At 43.6% G+C, this 19,907-nt stretch overlaps 1 pseudogene; it reads left to right on the forward strand.

Annotated features, from left to right (window-relative positions):
• The first annotated feature begins 9,527 nt into the window (after positions 1–9,527).
• LOC124236889 (chromobox protein homolog 1-like) lies at positions 9,528–10,343 on the forward strand (annotated as a pseudogene).
• The last annotated feature ends 9,564 nt before the right edge of the window (positions 10,344–19,907 follow it).

Here is a 19,907-nt window from a genome sequence, read left to right on the forward strand (position 1 = left end):
TTGCCTGACCACTGATATCCTCCTATTCTGGGGTAGTGATGGAGACACCAGCTCGTAGCGTGAGTGGTTTCCGGAAGAGCCTAGTTAATATGAAACAGCTTTCTTGGGGTTAAGTTGACTTTGACTTTGGATTTTCTATTGTTTTAATTGAAGAACAATACGCTGGCCAGTTGGCTAAGGAAAAAACAGTTGTTTCAAATTAGGTTTAATTTTGAGTTAAGCCAATATTGGCTTAACAGGTTTACCCAAGATATATTTCTATACATAGGATGTCTTAGTAAGTCCTGGAAAGATCATGGTAGATTCCCACACCCACGGTTATTTGGCCTTATGCTCTGTCAAATATCAGAGGAAGTTTGTTTTCAACAGTTGTGCTGCCAGTTTGGGTTAAACTGTTTAATAGGAGAAAGGGTTTTTATAAAAGTTATCTCTTTTGAAGCAGGGAGTTTTAATTCCCTCAAATAATAGATTTTAAAGTGAAGGCAGCTAGAACTTGAGATCTGCGATAACAAGCAAAACTGCTCGCAAGTCTGCAAAACATAGCCTTTCCCGGCAGTCAACAGGGTTTTCTATTCCCGGAGGTTTCATTCTGGTTTCTATGAGTCTGGTTTTTATCCAGAAGCCTTGCTTGCCTGATGTCCCAATTTGCCTTTGGTGTTTTGCACTAGAAGGACATTAAAATGGCCAGAAGCAGAGAAGGCAGTGAAGTGTAGAGAAAGGCTTTCCGTGCTAACGTCAGAGAGATCTGGGTTTGAGTCCTATGTTCTCTCCATCTTGCTATGTGACCTCCAGCAAGTTATTTAACTTTTCCAAGTCTCAGTTTCATAATCCGCAAAATGGGGATGATAATTCCTACCTCCAAGCATTTGATAAGAATTTGGAAATAATATCTGTGGAGTGCCTGATATACAGTAGCTTATTCACTCAAAAAACATTTTTTAAGTACCTACCCTGTGTCAGACACTTTAACAGTGGGGACAGAGTGATGGACACGTGATTTCTGTCCGCATGGAGCACACAGTTGTTCAGTAAATAGTCGCTGTTTCAACCTGTACATGAAAAGATGCTCAGCATCACTGATCACTGGGGAAGTGCAAATCAAAACCATAATGAGATATCACCTCACACCTGTTAGTAGGGCTTTTATCAAAAAAAACAAAAGGTAAGTGTTGGTGAGAGCATGGAGCAGTTGGAACTCTTGTTCACTGTTGGTGGGAATGAAAAATGGTGCAGTCACTATGGAAAACAGTATGGAATTTCCTCAAAACATTAAGAATAGAACTATCATATGATCCAGCAATATCACTTCTGGGTATTTATCCAAAAGAATGGAAATCAGAATCTCGAAGAGATGTTTTAACTCCCATGTTCATTGAAGCATTACAATAGTCCCCCCTTATCTGTGGAGGATATGTTCCACGACCCCCAGTGGATACCTGAAACCATGGATGGTACCAAACTCTAAATATGCTATATTTTTTCCTATTCAAACATACCCATGATAAAGTTTGATTTATAAACTAGGCACAGTAAGAGATTAACAACAATAATAATGAAGTTGACCTTTGGGCCACTATTAAGTAAAATAAGGATTACTTGAACACAAGTGCTGCGATACCACTGCAGCTGACCTGACAACCTAGACAGCTACCAAGTGACTAAAGGGTGGGTGGCATTTACAGCGTGGATACACAGGACAAAGGGAGGATTCATGTCCCCAGCTAGACAGAGCGGGATGGCCCAAGATTTTATCACACTACTCAGAATGGGGTACAATTTAAACTTATGAATTGTTTATTTCTGGAATTTTTCATTTAATATTTGTGGATCGCAGTTGACCACAGGTAACTGAAACCACGAGTCAGGAGGGACTAATGTACTGACAACAGCCAAAATGTGGAAACAACCTAAATGTCCATTGAGGGATGAATGGATAAAGAAAATGTGGTATATACATACAGTGGAATATTATTCAACCTTAAAAAAAAGGCAATTCTGCAATATGCAACAACATGGGTGAACCTTGAGGACATTATTCTAAGTGAAATAAGCCAGTCACAGAAGGACAAATGCTGCATGATACCACTTATATAAAGTATCAAAGTAGTCAAACTCATAGAAGCAGAAAGTAGAAAGGTTGTTTCCAGGGGCTGGGGAGAGGTGGAAGTGGGGACTCGTTATTCAATGAGTGTAAAATTTCAGTTATAAAAGATAAATAAGTTCTAGAGATCTGCTATACAACATAGCACCTACAGTTATCAATACTGTAAATCTATTAAAAAATTTCTTAAGGGGGTAGATCGCATGTTAAGTGTTTCTTTCCCACCACAATAAAAAATGACAAAAAAAAGAGAAAACACTCTAACTCTGGATTATGGTAATGTTTGCCTAACTCTGCAAATTTAAATTTACTAAAATTCACTGAATTTTATGGTATGTAAATTGTATCTCAATAAGGTATTATTTTTCTTTTTTATGTTTTTAAAAAAATTAGCTGATGGAATATTATTCAGCACTGAAAAAGAAATAAGCTATCAAGCCATGAACAGACCTGGAGGAAACTTAAATGAATACTGCTAAGTGAAAGAAGCCAATCAGAAAAGGCTACATACCATGTGATTCCAACTATATGACATTCTGGAAAAGGCCACACTATGGAGACGGTAAAAAGATCAGTGCTTGCCAGTGGCGGAATGGGGAGAAGGGATGACTAAGTAGCATGCAAAGGATTTTTAGGGCAGTAAAAATACACTGTATGCTATTATAATAATGGATACATGTCATTATACATTTGTCCAAACCCATGGAATGGACCACAGCAAGAGTGAACCCTAATGTGAACTCTGGACTTTGGATGATAATGATGTGTCAATGCAGGTTCACCCTTGGTAACAAATGTACCAGCTGGTAAGCGATGTTGATGATGCGGGAGGCTATGCGTGTGTCGGGGCAGAGGGTACATGGGAAATTTCTGTACCTTCCTCTCAATTTTGATTATAAACCTAAAACTGTTCTAAAGAAAATTGTCTTGAAAAAAACAATAGTTGCCACTAATTTAATGGCCTCATGTCCTTCAAGTCTCTTCAGTGTCACCACTCGCCTTCCAAACCTCCTTTGCCTGCTCTACTTTTTTTCTCACGATCACCTTCTAATATACTATGTAATTTATTTACCAAATCTAATCAATTCTAAGTTGCGTGGTTTTTTCTCACACTTTAACATACATGAGCTCAGGATGTGTTTTATAACTGACTGCAATTAATTAGTAGTCTCCTTTCTTTTTTTCTTTGTTTCTTTAGTGGCACGTAGAATAACAGTGCATCTTTTAGCATTGCCATCCTAGGGACGATAAACTATGGTGTCACATTGTCGTTTCTGGTCTATTTTCCCCTCTGTGATGTCAGCTCCACAGGGTGGGGGTCCTTATTTTGTTTATTGCAGGATTCCAAGTGCCTAGGACAGTGCCTGGTACCTAATAGGCCCTCAATAAACATTTGTTCAATGAATGAAGAAAGGAATAGAAGTCGTGCCCGCTGTTAATGAACTGATAATAAAACCAAGATGAAATTAAAAGAATGATGAGTTATGAGTACAGCAACCTATTTTCATTGTCTCCTTGCTGCTCTATGCCCGACACTGGGAAAAGAGCCTAGTTAAGAGGAATGCTGGTGAGTCATCAGGGCCATCCTCCAGGGTAAGAAGAGACCTCCAGAACCCTTTGGGAAGGTTGAAAAGAAGATTACTACGGTTAGCTCAGTTCTAGAAGCTTCTGTCCATGCTGTCCCTCCACTGAAGCACCAGTTCATGACGTTCCCTAGAGATGCTGAAGGTGGCCCAGTCCTGGAGAAAAAGTGGCAGAGGATCCTACCTGGTGATCAATTAGTCTCTTACCAACACTCCCCACTGGTCCAGGAATCACCTGTCCCCCAAAGCAGGCTGCCTTTCGGTTTTGTTTGCCCATGATTGCGCTGGCCCTCGTGAGCAGTGACCTGGAGGCCCCTGAGGTTGGGCTGGGGGTGGGTGGTTTCCTGGACCATTGTGAGGGGCTGCTCGGCATTCATTACTGCTGGCCCGGGGGCAGGACCTACACCAGGCCTGGGCGTGCGTCCCTGGGAACAGTTAATTTCCTAGTTAGATGGAGACTTTGCTCTGGTTCACATTAGCTCACTTTTACTGACCCTGTCACAGACGGCTTCTTTGTTTTCCTTTAGTTTCAAGGGACAAATCTTATATTGTCCCTCCCCTCGCCAACCTTCTAGAAGGGACTGAGGGGTCAAGGAGTTAAGAAAACCCATTTGGTGGACGAGTACAACTTCCCATAGACTCGAGACCCCTTTCTCAAGCAGCTTCCAGTTGCTTCACCTTTTCTTTCTCTTTCCACCCCACATTCATTAGGCACAGTGCCTGGGGCCCACAATACTTTTAAGGACAAAATTGTTTTCATTTCTTTTAGAATCAGAAGAAAAAAAAATATACTTCCAGGGTTTAAAAAATGTATTTATTTTTGTCTCAGCAGAAAAAAAATGAAAATTTTAGGATCTTTGAAAATTGGTGACATTTTGCCTAAGATAAGAAATAAGATATTGCAAAATAAAATATTGAAGTATTGCAAGTTATGTCAAAAATAATTGTTAATTTTGATATTATTATGAGGAAGGGGCCCCTGAAAGTCATATCACGGCCCTGCTTTTTATCAGATTAGAAAAATGACCTTGTCATCTGGGAGAGGTCTGGAGGATGAAGAACATTCTGGGCTGCAGCAAACAGCCGGGGGAATTTATAAGGGAAAAAGGTGGGCGGGTGGGGAGGACGATGACACGACTGGCATTTCTTGAGTGCCAGTCTATGGTAAGCCTAGTGCTGGGCATTATAGGTACATTATCTTACTGAAGGCTTACAACTCTGAGAGGCCATAGAATGGCCCAATTTTACAGCGAATGTAAGGAATTACTTACACCCCAGCCCCCCAAAATCTCCTTGTGTATTTCCTTTTCTAAAAAAAATTAATTCTCAATTAGCTTATTCAAATATCATTTTGGAATCTTTTTTCAAATGCCTTTTCCTCTTTGATCTTTACATTAGAACCAGACAGATAAGTTTCAACAAGTCTGGACTGTGTTCTAAGGGTCTGCGGGTGCTTGATTACCTAAGGCAGCCTGCCTTGGAGAAATGTATAGTTTTTACTTATTTTTTTAAAAAAAACATGTTTCAAATGTCCAAAGGTAATTTAAAAAACAATTTCACAATCAGATTTTGGTGGTGTTGGCCCCCAAGCAAACACCCACGCTGTCCTCAGAATATCCTCAGAAGGGCCTACGAGCCATTCAATTAGGAAAAACAGAAAACAAAGCTTGCCCACTGGAAACAAAATCCTGTAAAGGCTGGCGCTGGAGAAACAAACAGTGCTGACTTCAGGAGCTCTAGTTTCTTCATGAGACAACTTGGTTCATTTGTTATTCAGTGCTGTTGAGGGCCTGCTGTGTGATGTGCTGGGCACTGTGCTAGCAGCTGGGGATTAAAGCACAAGTGGGATTTAGTCCCAGCTCTCAAGTCACTTCCAGTCTAATGGGGACAGCCATCCTGGCCCAAGCCACCACAGCCCTTCTCCTGGACTGTTGCAGAGGCCTCGTAACTGCTCTCCGAGCATCCACCCTTGTCCTTCATTCTCTAAGCAATAGATGAGGGATCCTGTTCAAACGTGTGTCAGATCACGCCCTTCTGCTGAGCACTCTGTCACTTTCTGACCTGCTCCTGCTTCTCTTCCCCTTGCTGACTGTGCTTCAAGCGCATTGGTCTTCTTGCTTTCTCTGAAGCAAGCCCAGCCCACTCCCATGTTCATGCCCCTCTGCTTGCTATTCCATAGACAGGAAATGCTCGTCTACCAGATGTCCATGTGGCTTTCTCCTCCCCTTCTCCAGGCCTTTACTCAAATGTCATTTCAGTGATACCTTCCCTGATTGTCCTATTCAATATTCAGCTCCCACTCCAAGCCTCCATATGCCCCTTCCCAGAATCATTTCATTCCACTGCGTGTACCATCACCTAACCATACTGTGTATTTTACTCATTTACTTTCAACGTTTGTCTCCCATTTGCTGCTTGGAAGCAAATATTTTGTCTGTTTTGTACCCAACTGTATCCCTAGTGCCTAGAACAGTGCCTAGCATGTAGGAGTTGCTCAATAAGAATTTATTTGTGTTTTTAATAAATAAGTGACAATGAGACATTCATGTAAAACAAATATATGCCATACAGGTATGGGTTTTGAGAGCACAGAGGAGAAATCCCAAATGCTCACCGAAATCAGGAAGGCTGACTCAAAGAGGTGACTTTGCACTTAATCTCAGAGGATAAGGAGCACTTGGCCAGGCGAGAGAAAGGGAAAAGTCCTCAAGTAGAGGGGAGAGTGTGAGCGAAAGAACGTGCCTGTTTGGGAACTGCAGGTAGCTTGGCTACAACAGGAGCATAGGACATACGTGGAAGGGCAGTGGCAGGAAACAGGGCTGGAAACGTGACCAACTCCAGCTGTGTCCAGCTAAGGAATTTTGACTTCTTTCTTCAGGTGATGGGGAGCTATTGAAGGCCGTGTAGCAGAAGAGAGACATAATTGGATTTATGTTTTGAGAAGATCTCTCTGGAAGTCCTACAGGGAAAGAATTGTCGGGGAAGCTGGGAAGACCAGATTCACTGGTTGCTTCAGTAGAATGATCAAAGATGACAAAGACCTTCAGTAGGGGCTGTGGGTGTGACAAAAAGAAGGGATTTAAGAGATATTGGGGTAGCTGATTCTAAAGGACTTGACGACTCATGGTGGTGGGGAGAGGGGACTGACTTGAGCAGGAAAAGACTAGAATGACTCCCCTAAGTGTCTTTTGAGTAATTGAGGTAAATATATAAATTCACCCAACAAATATTTTTGAGAACCTACTATCTACCAGGCATTAATCTATGCACTGGGAATATGGATGTGAACAAGATAGAAAAAGTCCAAGTGGAAGAGACTAACAGTAAATAAATAAATGAAGAGATAGTATAATTTCAGATTGTGATAAGCCTTACGATGAGAAATAAAGTATGGTAAAAAAGGTGGAGCACAGTGTTTATTTTATGCAGGAGTCAGGAAATGATTCTCTGAGGAGGTGATGTTAAAGCTCAGGAAAACCATGTAAAAATCTGGAGGGAAAGACGTACAGGCAGAGGGAAGGGGGCATAAAGAACCGGTCACTGAGATAAGGGAGTCTCGTGCGACAAACAATGAGAAGGTCAGTGTGGCTGAAGCTCAGTAAGTCAGGTAGCAGGATAAAGGAGGGTGGGCAGGGGCTGGATTCTTACAGCTTTGTCCATCATGACAACGAGTGTGGATTTCATTCAAAGTACAACGGGAAGCCGTTGGATGGGTTTGAGCAAGGGAGAAACATAATTTGAATTATGTTTTTGTTATTGTTGTTGTTTTTAAGTCATTAGATGGTGTCCCAATGTCATTCTGGTTGTGGAGTATAGAACAAATTTCAGAGATGCAAGAATGAAAGCAGCAGTCCAGGCAAAAGAAAATGGGGGCTGAGCCTTGGGTTGTAGCAGTGAAGGTGTTGAGGAGTGGATAGTCTTTTTATCTTTTCGAGGGTGAAAAAATCAGAACTTGCTGATGGATTGGATATAGGGGAAAACAGGAACCAAGAATCACTCCTAGCTTCTTCACCTGAGAAAATAGGTGAAGGTTGGTGTTCTTTACTGAGGTTCAAAAGTGTTGGGGTCGAACAGGTTTTAGGGAGGTGGAGGAGGGAATCAAAGGCTTTGGTTCAGACATATTCCACTTAGAAAGCCTATTAAACACCAAGAGGATATATGGGAAGTCAGCTAGATACACAGGTCTGGAGTTCATAGGAAATGTTTGGGTTGACATAAAAATTTGAAGATATTTGATGTGGTGAGATTAAACGAGATCAACAGGAAGCTGAATATAGATAAGAAAGAGAAAGTGGTCCAGGACTGATCCTCGGTCACTCAAGATATACTAGTTGAGTGGAGGAGGAGCAGCAGCCAGCGAAGGAGACTGAGAAGGAGATGCTGGTGAGAGAAATTTGAGAGTCTGGTGTCCCAAATGCCAAGTGAAGAAACTGTTTCAAGAAGGAAGGAGCAATCTTCCATGCCAAATGCTGCTGACAGGTCTAGTAAATGAGACCTGAGAACTGACCATTGGACACGGCAAGATGGAGATCATTGGCAACCTCGACAAGAGCTGTTTTGGCAAAGGGGTGGTGACAAACACAAGGAAACTGGGAGGTGAGAAAGTGAAGATAAGGACTATAGGTGACTCTTTCAAAATCCTTGCTTTAAAAGCATGCAGAGAGCTGAAGTGAGAGCCGCACAGGGATAAGGGGTCAAGGGGATTTTATTTTGTTTTGTTTTTATGGCATATTTGTGTGCAGATGGAAATTATTCAGTAGAGAGGGGAAAACTAGTGATACTGGAGGAAGAGGGGTGAATTGTAGGAGTGAAAGCCTTCAATTAGCAGGAGGATGGGATACAGGACACGAGTCAGGGGGCTGGTCTTAGGAACAGGTACCATCCCACTTGCTAAGAGGAAAGATGGCAGAATGTGGGGGCAAAGGGGCTTGGTCCTACCGGGAGGAGTCCTCTCCAGTTGTTTTCTCTTTCGTGGGAACATATTCAGCTGAGAGTGAGGAGGTAGAAGGGATGTTGGGATTTTGAGAAGCAGGGAAGAAGGTATAAAGAGTAGTGGCAAGATCAGGAGAGCAAGCTGGATAGCAGACGTGTTAGGATTGCCAAGCAATGGTGAGTGCTCATCTAGGATATACGGTCCTTAATCTTTTTTCCAGTTTTATTGAGCTATAACTGACATATAACATTGTGTAAGTTTAAGGTGTACAACCTGATGATTTTATACACTTATATATGGTGAAATGATGACCACAGTAGCATTAGTTGACACCTCCATCATGTCACATAATTACCACTTCTTTTTTGTGGTGAGAGCGTTCAAGAGCTGCTCTCTCAGCAACCTTCCAGTAGATGATACAGAGTTGTTAACTACAATCATCATGCTGTATATTAGGTCACCAGAGCTGCTTCATCTTATAACTGGGAGTTTGTACCCTTTGACTGACATCTCATGTCCCCCACCCCCAGCCACTGGCAACCAGCATTGTACTCTCGTTTTTATTTACATGAAAGATTTTATCATCTGACTTACAAACTGGCAGCTCCAAACTACTTCCAAAAACAATTATTGTCAGCATCAACAGTAAATGAAGTGGGCATGGTGCGGGCGGCGGGCAGCTAGACTGCAGGCCCTCTTGTTTGGCAGAGGGGAGGCCATTAGCCAGGGCCTCTGGTGTGCCCCTTCAGTGAGGGGCTCTCCCATGGCCACAGGGCTTCTTGCCTTTCTGGGCACAACTCCCCTGGCCAGCCGGATGCAACACACCGGTAGCGTGGCACCGACTCCTCTTGGGCTCTTGGGCGCTGCTCTGAGCAGTGTCATCCTTTATACCAGAAAGCTGGGCTGCACAATGAGGAAAAAACAAAGCAAGAAAAAAGTGGAGGAGGTGCCAGAAGAAGAGGAAGAGGAACACGTGGTGGAAAAAATTCTCGACCGTAGAGTGGTAAAGGGCAAAGTGGAGTACCTCCTAGAGCAGAAGGGGTTCTAGGTCAGGACAACATGTGGGAGCCAGAAGAGAACCTAGGTTGTCCCGACCTCAGTGCGGAGTTTCTACAATCACAGGAAACAGCACGTGAGGCAGATAACTCAGAGGGAGGCCAGCACAAGGCTGACTCCGATTCTGAAGATAAGGGACAGGAGAGCACGCCAAAGAAGGTGGGAGAGTCAGAAAGGCCACGAAGCTTTGCCTGGGGTTTGGAGTCGGAGCTGGAGTGGATTGTTGGAGCCACAGACTCCAGTGGGGAACTCATGTTCCTGACAAAATGGAAAAACTGATGAGGCTGACATGCTCCCTGCCAAGGAAGCCAATGTCAAGTGCCCACAGGTCATATCCCTCTATGAGGAAAGGCTGACGTGGCCTTCCCACCCATCGGAGGAGGAGGACATAGAAGATGACAAGAGAGAACTCTCCTGAGCTCCAGCCCCTGTTGCATCTGACTACAGGTTTCAAGGGGGGGAGGAGAGGAGTTCTACTTGTCTTAACATCATAGAGGTGGCTTGAGAAGATGTCCTTTGAAGAGCCAGTATATTTTCTGTGCCCTACAGCAGCCCAAGTGCTTTAGAGCCGTTCCATGCTGTTTGGTTTGTACACCCATCCCAGGAGGGGGAGGAGAAGTGTTTCTAGGCAGCCATTCTGCAATTTGCTAAGAAAAGCAGAGGTCCCCCCCCCCCCCCCCCATGAAGGACAGAACTTGCAGAGCGGGTGTGTGGGAGAGCAGGAAGAAACCGTAGATCTTCAAAGAGCATCTCCACGACCCACTGCATTCTTCCCAATAGCGTTAACTCTGCGTTTTTACAGCGTAGCATGCTTGTAGTTTGTGTCTACTACTGGTGTATGTTTCGGGGTGGGAGGGATGGGGTGGGGAGGAAGGGAAATGAGTAGGATCATTTTTCTTAAAATTTGGGGGCTGATTGGGGGAAAATGGTGAAACAATGGAAAGAACAAACAACTAATGATGATTTGGTTCTGTGTCCAGGATATTTTATCTTTTCAAAAAGTGTCATTGGTCAACCTAAACAAGGACTGTGATGGGCTGTTTAAAAGCTGTGGATGCGTGAAACTTAGAAGCCTAGGTGTTGGCTGCCTGAGTTAATACTGTTCCCAACAAAGGACTAAGCCAGTTAATAACGTATTAAAGCTGCCGTTTGGGGGATGGAAACTGGTTGAGGAGAGCAAGTCTTTTATTGGAGCCTATACACAGGCAGATCGTGGTCTTAGAGGGGCTGATTCTTGAAATTGACGAGAAGACGCTTTCTTTCCAGTTATAAAGCTGTAAATATCAGCTCATCCGTCCAAGCCACTGGCTGAGGTATTTGAGGAAGGGAAGAGGGCGGTATAGGAGGTGGGAGAGTAGGGGAAGACAAGGGCCCATGCTATTAGCGTGGAAAATTCTTGGAGCCTCTCTACTTTTTGAACTTTGAGATCTGAAACCATTGGTGACAGGGTTCCGTCACTGACAGCAACAGTTCATTGAATCCATTCAAAAGCTGAATGATTTCAAACACTATGGTCTCAGAAGAAGATTAGACTTGCATACCAGGGCAGTGTTCACTTTAAAACACAAGAGAAAACAAAACAAAACAAAACAAAATTTTTAATCATTAGAATTGACTAACACCCAAAATGCTGTTTTGAATCATGAGATCCATCAGTTCTTGACGTCACCTAGATCCGTGTTAAGAGCTCCATTGTAAAATCTTTTTAGGCATGTGTTAAGTTTCTGTGAAAACTTTGTTAAAATGTAAACTTCATACCACACTGTCAGTCGTTATCTTAATAAAGTATAGATTTATAATCCTTAAAAGAAAACCAATAAATTAAGTGGATAATGCAACAAGGCCACTATGAGGAAAGGCAGCTTAAAATGGATACATTCTGGTTTCCTTAAAAAAAAAAAAGTTATTCCATACTCAGGTAGCCCTGTGTATCTTCTCATTCTTTTTCCCTTTCTGATCATCTTCCACAAATTGCTGAATGTGCAAAATTTGGAGCCATAAGATATTCACAAATTTCAATATTCTTGCTGTCATGGGCTCTTCAAAGCTCTACTCTCTGTCTCTGAGTTTGGCTTCTTTAGAATCCACATATAAATGAGATCATACAGTATTTGTATTTCTCTGTCTAACTTACTTCGCTTAGCATAATGCCCTCAAGGTCCACCCATGTTGTTGCCTATGTCAGGATTTCCTTCTTTCTCAGGGCTGAATAATATGGTCCTTGATTTCAAGTGAGGTTGGTCAGTCTGGTTGTGTGTTAACTCCAGCTAGTTTAGCCACATGGGGGCAGATGTGAAGTAGGCAGATAAAAACAAATGACGATGCTTTGGTGGAGGGAGACGCTGTGGGGTAGGAAGATGGAGAGTCTAGCTTGGCATGTGTTGGGTTTGAAATATTTAAAGAGATGCAGGTAAAGCTGTCTAGTAGACAGTTGCAAATGAGGAGTCTACGCTATAAATAAAAGTCTGAGAATTACTCACTGATTCAACAAACGTTTACTGAGTATGTCTTGTGTGCCAGACACTGGTCTGAACCCTGGGGTGTAGCAGGAAAGAAAAGACAGGATTTCTGCCTTCATACAGAACTTGCATGCTAGTGAGGAAAAATCATCATGTGTAGTTCAGAGGCCTCCAAAGAAAGAGATGTGCTGCCCAGAGATGTGTGAGATGGACCCTGGGTGTGCGGGTCGAAAATATTTGAACTTCCACTTATACATTTCTTATCTCCTTTAATATCTATCTTTATGTGGGTCTTCTTAATTTTATAATATGTTAATACAGTAGTACATATATTATTACATAATAAATATGTATAAGTTGGGAGATGCATGCTCAAAAATTATTTACTGACAAAGATGCTTGACGCAAAACTTTTGGAAACCACTAGCCACACGTGAGATAGCCAAGGAAGACGGATTGCAGTTAAGTTCCCCCAAACCTGACACTGTTGAGGATGTATATAGGAATTAGATTAGCTTTCCACAGGGCACAGCTCATGAATTATCCCATCCTGCGTTGGGAATTAAAATTCCTAAGTGATGAGCCTTCCAGAAATGGGACAGAATAAAAAAATCAAGAACTTTATCAAGATTGTGCTGTTGAAAAACAGAACAAGCTGCCATGTAACAAGGGGGAAACCTTTTGCCAGAGGCAAGATGGCCGTTGGTGAGACAGGCTGTAAAGGAGTGTGGTCCTTGTAGGACTCTACTGATCTGGTGAAGAAGATTGAACCATGTGACCCCCATGTGCCTTGTAACTTTAAGCATCAATGGGTGTATGAAGAATGAGCTCTGAACTTGGAGTTATAATCATCTCTTTATGCAAGGAGTTGGACAGAGGAAGGGTGAGTCATGGCCTTGCATCTACAAACAGAGGGGGCGATGGTCTGCCCCAACTGTAGCAAAGGGAGCGCTGGAGAATGTGTCAGCATTTCCTGTTCACTTCGTGGGAGAGGGGGCCTGAGGAGCAGATGTGAACATTTTGGTTTCTGTGGTTGGTATTTTCCTATCATGGAGAAGAGTGACTCACAAGGTCCCCACAGCCTGGTGAAAATCACCCTGGAGAGGCAGCTCAGAATAGTGGAAATTTACTCCATGTATCATGGTCTCCAGTGTTTACAGATGACAAAACTGAAGCTCAGAGAGGCTAAGTAACTAGCCCAGAGTCACCCAGCTGATAAGTGGTGGAGCTGGAATTCAAAGCCAAGGCTATCTAACTCAAAATCTCATGTTTTCTCTGCTTTGTGGTAAATTGTAGAAGTGCCTTAGGAAAAACACAAAGGGCTGCAGGTAGTCAAAGAAGCAAGAATACATTCCTAAGGATTTATGTGGGCTGCTGTAGCAAAGAGAACCAAGAATTACCAAAACCAAACAGTGGTTTAAACAAAATGGAAATATTTCTCTCTCACATAATGGTCTGAGGATAGGCCATTCAGGACTGATGTGACAGCTCCGTTGTGTTGGTGTCCAGGCTCCTTCTAATCCTTGGCAGTGCCCTCACCTATGGTGTTGCCTTTATCTGCATGGTTGAAAATTGCGTCACTCTCTACCGTGTCCACTGGGTCTGAATTTCATGCAGCAGGAAGAGAGAGAAGGAGAAGGGAGTCCCTGGGTCCTTTTGGTGTGATCCATCATAGCACACTTTGTGTCTGCTCACAGACCCTTGGCCAGGACTAATCACATGGCCACACCAAGTCACGAGGGAAACTGGAAAATGTCTTCCTTCCTGGGAGCTATGTGCCCAGCTAAAACTCAGAGACTCTATCTCTAAAAGGAGAAAGGGGGCATGGATACTGCTAGGCAACAGCAGCCTGTGGCACAGACAATTACATCTGTTAGAAGAACAAGAAAAATGCACAGAGGAAGGATTCAGACTATTCTAAAGGGAAGGAGGGCGTTCCAGTTATGGGAAACAGCCTGGGCAGGGGCAGAAGAGACAGGCGTCTTTGGAGAAGAGCGGGTAGCCAAGTTTGGCTGAAGAGTTTAGGAGCACACACAAGGGAGCTCTAAGAAACAAGACTAAAAATTGTTATGGGCCTTCAATACATCAGGTGAGGAATTCGCACTGCCTCTTGGTAGGCAACGGATTCCAGGTGTGTAAGCAGAAAAGATGTTATGGGCAGGGTTGTACTTTTCACAGACTGCTCTAGCAGTTGTCTGCACAGTGTGGATGGAGGAAGGCAAGATGGAAAGCAGGAGGGGATAGTGGAAAAATACTGGACTGGGTTCAGGAGGCCTGGCTGCAAACCACAGCTCTACCAGTAACCAACTATTGCGTAGTGGTTGAGAACCTGGCTTTGGAGCCACAGTCCCTGCATTCACATGGCAGTCTCACTGCTTACCAGCCATGCGGAAAAACTGATAATCCATGGAGAGTCCTTAGCACGTGCTGGGCACATGGCGAGTGTTAACTTGCTGTTGAAAAATTAGTTACTTTAAAGGTTAATGTAATGTAAAAGTTAAAGTAATTAGTTAGATATAAAGTCTCTTTAGTTAAATGTAAAGCTTCAGTGAGTCGATTTCTAAAGACATTTTCAGCTCTAGAATGTCCTGATTCTATGAGTATAATACAAACATTTAACACCAGCTGAAGAAATCTGAAAATAATATTTTAGCGTACTTTTATTTCCATTAAGTAACAGGAATACTGTTAAATTCACCTTCATTCTCCCAGACCAAATTATAATGATGTTTTGATTGGAGAAAAAGAGAATTATATTCAAATCATATTTTACTTAATGCAAGAAAATGATGATGGCCTGGGACGTTGAGGCGAGACAGCTGCCCAGCTATGTGCCTCTGGCTCCTGTCTAAGAGGAGGCATGGGGACGCCATGCAACCCATTACTTTTCTGAATCAGATTGGGATGTAGGGATCGTGGTCTTTTGAGGAAGCTACTAAAGGGATCCCTAGGTCCAGACGCACCTCCTGGACAGATTTTCTACTCCCTGGAGCATTACTGGGGACTCTTGGATCCCAGGTTCGGGAGAGCAGGGCTGTGCAAAGGAGCCACATCTCTGTAGCTAAAAGGGATACAAGCAGCCAGTCTGATGTTGTTTAGCCCATGTTATGGAGCCCTAAGTGCCAGTACCTCAGAATGTGACCTTAGTTGGATATAAGGTCTTTACAGGAGTAATCAAGTTAAATGAAGCCATCACAGTGGACCTTAATCCAGTACAACGAGGGTCCTTATACAAAGGGGAAATTTGGAGACAGACACACACACACAGGGAAAAGGTCATGCGAGGATGAAGGTGGAGACCAGGGTAATGTTTATAAGCCATGGAAGACCGAAAAAAGGTCAGAACCTAGGTACGAGGCACAGACTAGATTCTCTCTCACGGCCCTCAGAAGGAGCCGGCCCGGCCGACACCTTGATCTTGGCTCTCCAGCCTCCAGAACTATGAGACAATGCATTTCTGTTGTTGAAGCCCCCCAGGCCGTGGTCCTTTGTTACAGCAGCCCTAGCAGACGGAGCCAGTCCACCTCACACAGAAGATCAAAGGACCAACACTTCAGAAATTGCCTGGCACACGTGAAATATTTGTTGGATGAACCAATGAATGCCTCGAACAGTTTTGAAGGAATGAATGACCTGTCATCTCCGCTCTCTTCAGGAATTCTCCCTCAGTCATAAGCTGCACATATTGCACCCTCACTGGAAGACAAGGGAGGAAGAAGACGCGGCCAGCAATAACCTACAGTTCCTAGAAATTCTCCTCAGGCTGTGGCTGCCCTGGCCTTAGCCAGGCCTGCTCAATCCAAGGAAATTCACCTAGGAGGGTTGAAAACCTACCATGTATTATTATTTGTTATTAGAGCTAAGAACATATTCACGTCTATAAATTTACTTAGTATTGAAAATCAGCAAAATAGCTTAAAATATGTTTGGAAGGCTTGAGGACCTAGAGTAACCTCTGGTGTATATTTTCAGAGCAGTTTTCCACCTCGTTGTAGAAGACGTCTGAGTCTCAGGGAAAATATAATCCATATGTTTCTGGCCCATTTATCCTGACAGCCTCGGGGAGATTTGCTTTGTAAGCACCACGTGAGGGGAAGAAATGCTGGAGAGCTTTCAACCCGTTCTCTTCCAAAGAGTTACATTCCCTTTTGCCAGCCTCACTGGAAAAGTCCTTGAGTCAGTCCTAACCTGTCTCCCCATCTCCCATCAGAGCTCACCAGCGACCTTTTTGGTTGTTCCTTTTTCTGAGCTCACATGGTCTCCTGACCCTCAGACACGCCTTGAGTGAAGCTCACACACAGCGTATCCAGACCCAGCCCAAGGCGTCCTGTCCTTGCCTAAAGAGTAGAGATTTGCTTTGCTTCTCTAGCCACCTCTCCTCCATGCATCTCTTAATGAAAGGTGGTAAATAATTCCTTTTCGAGTTTGAAGTATAAAAAAAAATCGTGCATTACACAGATGCCTAAAGAGCTGGATAAGGCAAGGACTTGCTCGGTGTTATTAGAAACAAAGTGTTTGTCCCGTGCATGTCAGAAGAGGAGCGTTTCATAACAAATTGTTATGTGTCTCCTGTTCAGAGAAACGTGAAGCTCTATTCCAGCAAAACTCCAGAATATACGAACCACATGGGACTGAGCCCCTTCCGTTCACTGACTCTTACAACAGGCCTCTTCACTTTGAGATTTGTTTTATTCAACCCCTCATTGTTTTATGTAGGTAGGTAACTTCATAAACTCTCAAAAAATCCCACCATTGTTCATAAGCAGCAAAAAGAAAGTTAAATGAGAGTTGTGTCCACGGATTGAAAACATTTTATTGGTAGAAGATGTAAGAGGGAGAGAAGCAGTTAATGCTAGGGACAGAAAATCTATCTGTCTCGAGACAAGCTAAAGAATGCAAAGAAGCACATTGCAAAGCTGGCTGATTCAGCTGCATCCTCGCTGGGCTGTCAGTCATTGACAGACAAGGGACATCACGCACTTGAGGAGGCACGGAGAAGGCAGGTTTAGGTCTCCTCGGTCTTAACTCCTGTATCATTTACTCAACCTGACCCCCAGCTTCCCCCCTTGAGGAGTGAAACCACAGTGAACTCTCTCTGTTCTGGTTTGTGGAGGGGAAGAACAATTTGAGCTGGTAAAGTGCTGAAGTTGCATGATTTTTTTTTAACCTCACATCCCCAGTGTTGAATTAATTCACTCTCCTCATTTCACGACACATTATTCTAATTTGTCCTTGGGAAGGCTCTTCCATTCCTTTTTTCCCTTCCATTTTTCTTTCTTCCTTACTTCTTACCTTTTATCTCTCCTTCACACCACCATCCGTTCTAATGTGTTTAATATGTATTTTTGTGTGCTTACAACGTGAATAATGTGCTCTTGCGCATATGCATCCTATTTTTTGCATACTGTATTGTGCTATAGATCTTATGATACGCAGACTCCACAGTTAGTCATCCACTGTTTCACTGATGGATATGCAGATCGCCTTCAACAATCCGATCCACGAATACACTGCCGGGAATTCATTTATTTAACAAATATTTAAATGAGCAACTGCTATGTTCTGGGTGTGGTTCTAGGTGCTTAGGATGTATCCGAAAACAAAACAGGTAAGAATTCCTCTACTTTTGGAGATTATAATCCAACAGAGGGAGAAGATAAACTAAAAGACAATAAATTAGTAAATTACATAGTCTATTAGAAAGTGATAAATATAATGTGGAAAAAGAACAAATAGATCAGAGTAAGCAGAATTGGCTTTGTGGGGAGGGGGTGGGCAGCAGTTTGAATAGTTAGGATAGTTATTTGAGCATAGGCTGGAAGGAGATGAGGTGATAACCACGCAGATACCTGAGGGAAAAGAGATGGGGGAGAGGGAACAGCCATTGCAAAGCCTTAGGATAGAACATGCCTGACATGTTCAGGGTACAGCCAGCAGCCAAAGCGACTGGAGCAGAGCAAGCCAGGGAGAGGGAAGATCATGTAAGGCCTCGGAGGGCGTTTAGAGGACTTTGGTTCTTATTTTACGTGGGGAAACTTTGGAGAGAATTAAGCAAAGGGTGTCATGATCTGATTTGTGTTTTAAAAGGATCACTGGCTGACACGTTGGGAAAAGACTGCGTGAAAGGCAAGATTAAAAGCAGGGATTCTGGTTAGAAAGCTTTTGTGATAAAAGAGCAACAGACCATGATAGATGAGGCTAGAACGGAAGTGGTAAAGATGGTGAGAGATGGTCAGATTTGGGACAAATTTTAAATTTAAAACTGATAAAATTTCTCAAAGTTCCGCTTCTACTTAGGATGCAAAAAACCACAAGAATACATTGCTCCCATACTAACAATGAGAAAAATCTGGATAATCTATAAAATCATCATTTTTCTTAAGTCCATCAGAGAACTGACGTCTCAAGGCAACCAAAGAAATGGAATTCAAGAAAGTAACAACATTCTCCTAGCCACAGAAATGCGAAATGAGATACACAGACTGTTTGACTTTTGGCAAGACACAGGAAGAAGAGATGGCTGCCATAGAAGGAACAAGAAACAAGCTGACATTTTAGCAAATTCCTAAAGACTTAGCGTGGGCTGGTGTACCAGTGTGGTGTAACTCCCCTTGTAGACGCCCGGGGAGTTCTCACGCTCCAGCTCTTCTCCACCGGCCTTTAACAGGTGTTCACAAAGACTGAGGGCAGGGCAGGAGACCAGAGAGAGCGTCCCTCAGTAGCCCAGGTGTGTAGGAAATGATTAGATGACACTGGAGAACAGGAAAAAAAATGATTGCGTGCTTCCCCCAACCTTTCTGTGATACAAAGCAAAAGTGTTACGCCACTGGGGCAAATGCAGCAAAAACATGACGCCTCCAGAGCTAATCGGGGAGGGGTAGATGGAAAACCTATCTGCCTTGGGTGAGGGTATAAAAGCTTCCTTCCTGGCCCCTAGGAACCAGGTAAAGACCCACTGCTTCTGGGGAAGGATAGAAACAGAAGCTGTGCGCCTTAGAGGAGGGGCAAGAAAATCTCTTGGCCCAGGATCTTGCACCAGCACAAAGCAGAGGTGTGCTACTGATGGGAAGGGATGGGAAAATGGCTCCTGCCAGCAGTTCACACCAATGGGAGACAGAGTTTACTGCCCTGCGGGGCAGGAGGAGGAAGGGGAAGAGGAGGAGAAAGGAGGAGCAGGAATGCTGAGAGATCCTGCCTGCAAGGCCAAGTGCACAGTCCTTGCCTAAGACCGAGGCTGGACCAGGAGAATTGAGAATCTGCTCCTGCTCCCCAGGAGCCTAGCACCAAGTAGCAAGCACCGGTGGTCTACCATGGAAGAGGGGAAATAACAGCAAAAAGACCCCCTCTGTGGTGCCAGCTTGCAGGGACTGCTGAAATCTGACGGTGGAGCAGAAATACGGAAAAACTACTCCAGGACCCAAGGCCTCTGACTAAGCTACAGGCGAAGACAGCGCACCACCAGAGCAATTTGAAGCCTGTGGTGCGCTGCAGCTCATGACAGCAACAATAAAACCCAAACTTAGCTTGGCTACCGAGGAGATCGAATCAGTTCCCCCACACGAATGGCCTGACAGAAGAGGCACACCCATTTCCAGAAGTCAACATCGTTTACCTCATCTCTACTGTTCTTCAAACACGATGCCTGGCGGTCAACGAAAAACGGTGAGATACCAAACAGCAAGGAAAAAAAAGACCCACTGTTTTGTTTTTGTTTTCCCCAGTTTTATCGAGATATAATTGACATGTGAGGTTGCATAAGTTTAAGGGGTACAACA

Source organism: Equus quagga, chromosome 3 (genome assembly GCF_021613505.1).
Source record: "Equus quagga isolate Etosha38 chromosome 3, UCLA_HA_Equagga_1.0, whole genome shotgun sequence".
Taxonomy (NCBI): Eukaryota; Metazoa; Chordata; class Mammalia; order Perissodactyla; family Equidae; genus Equus; species Equus quagga.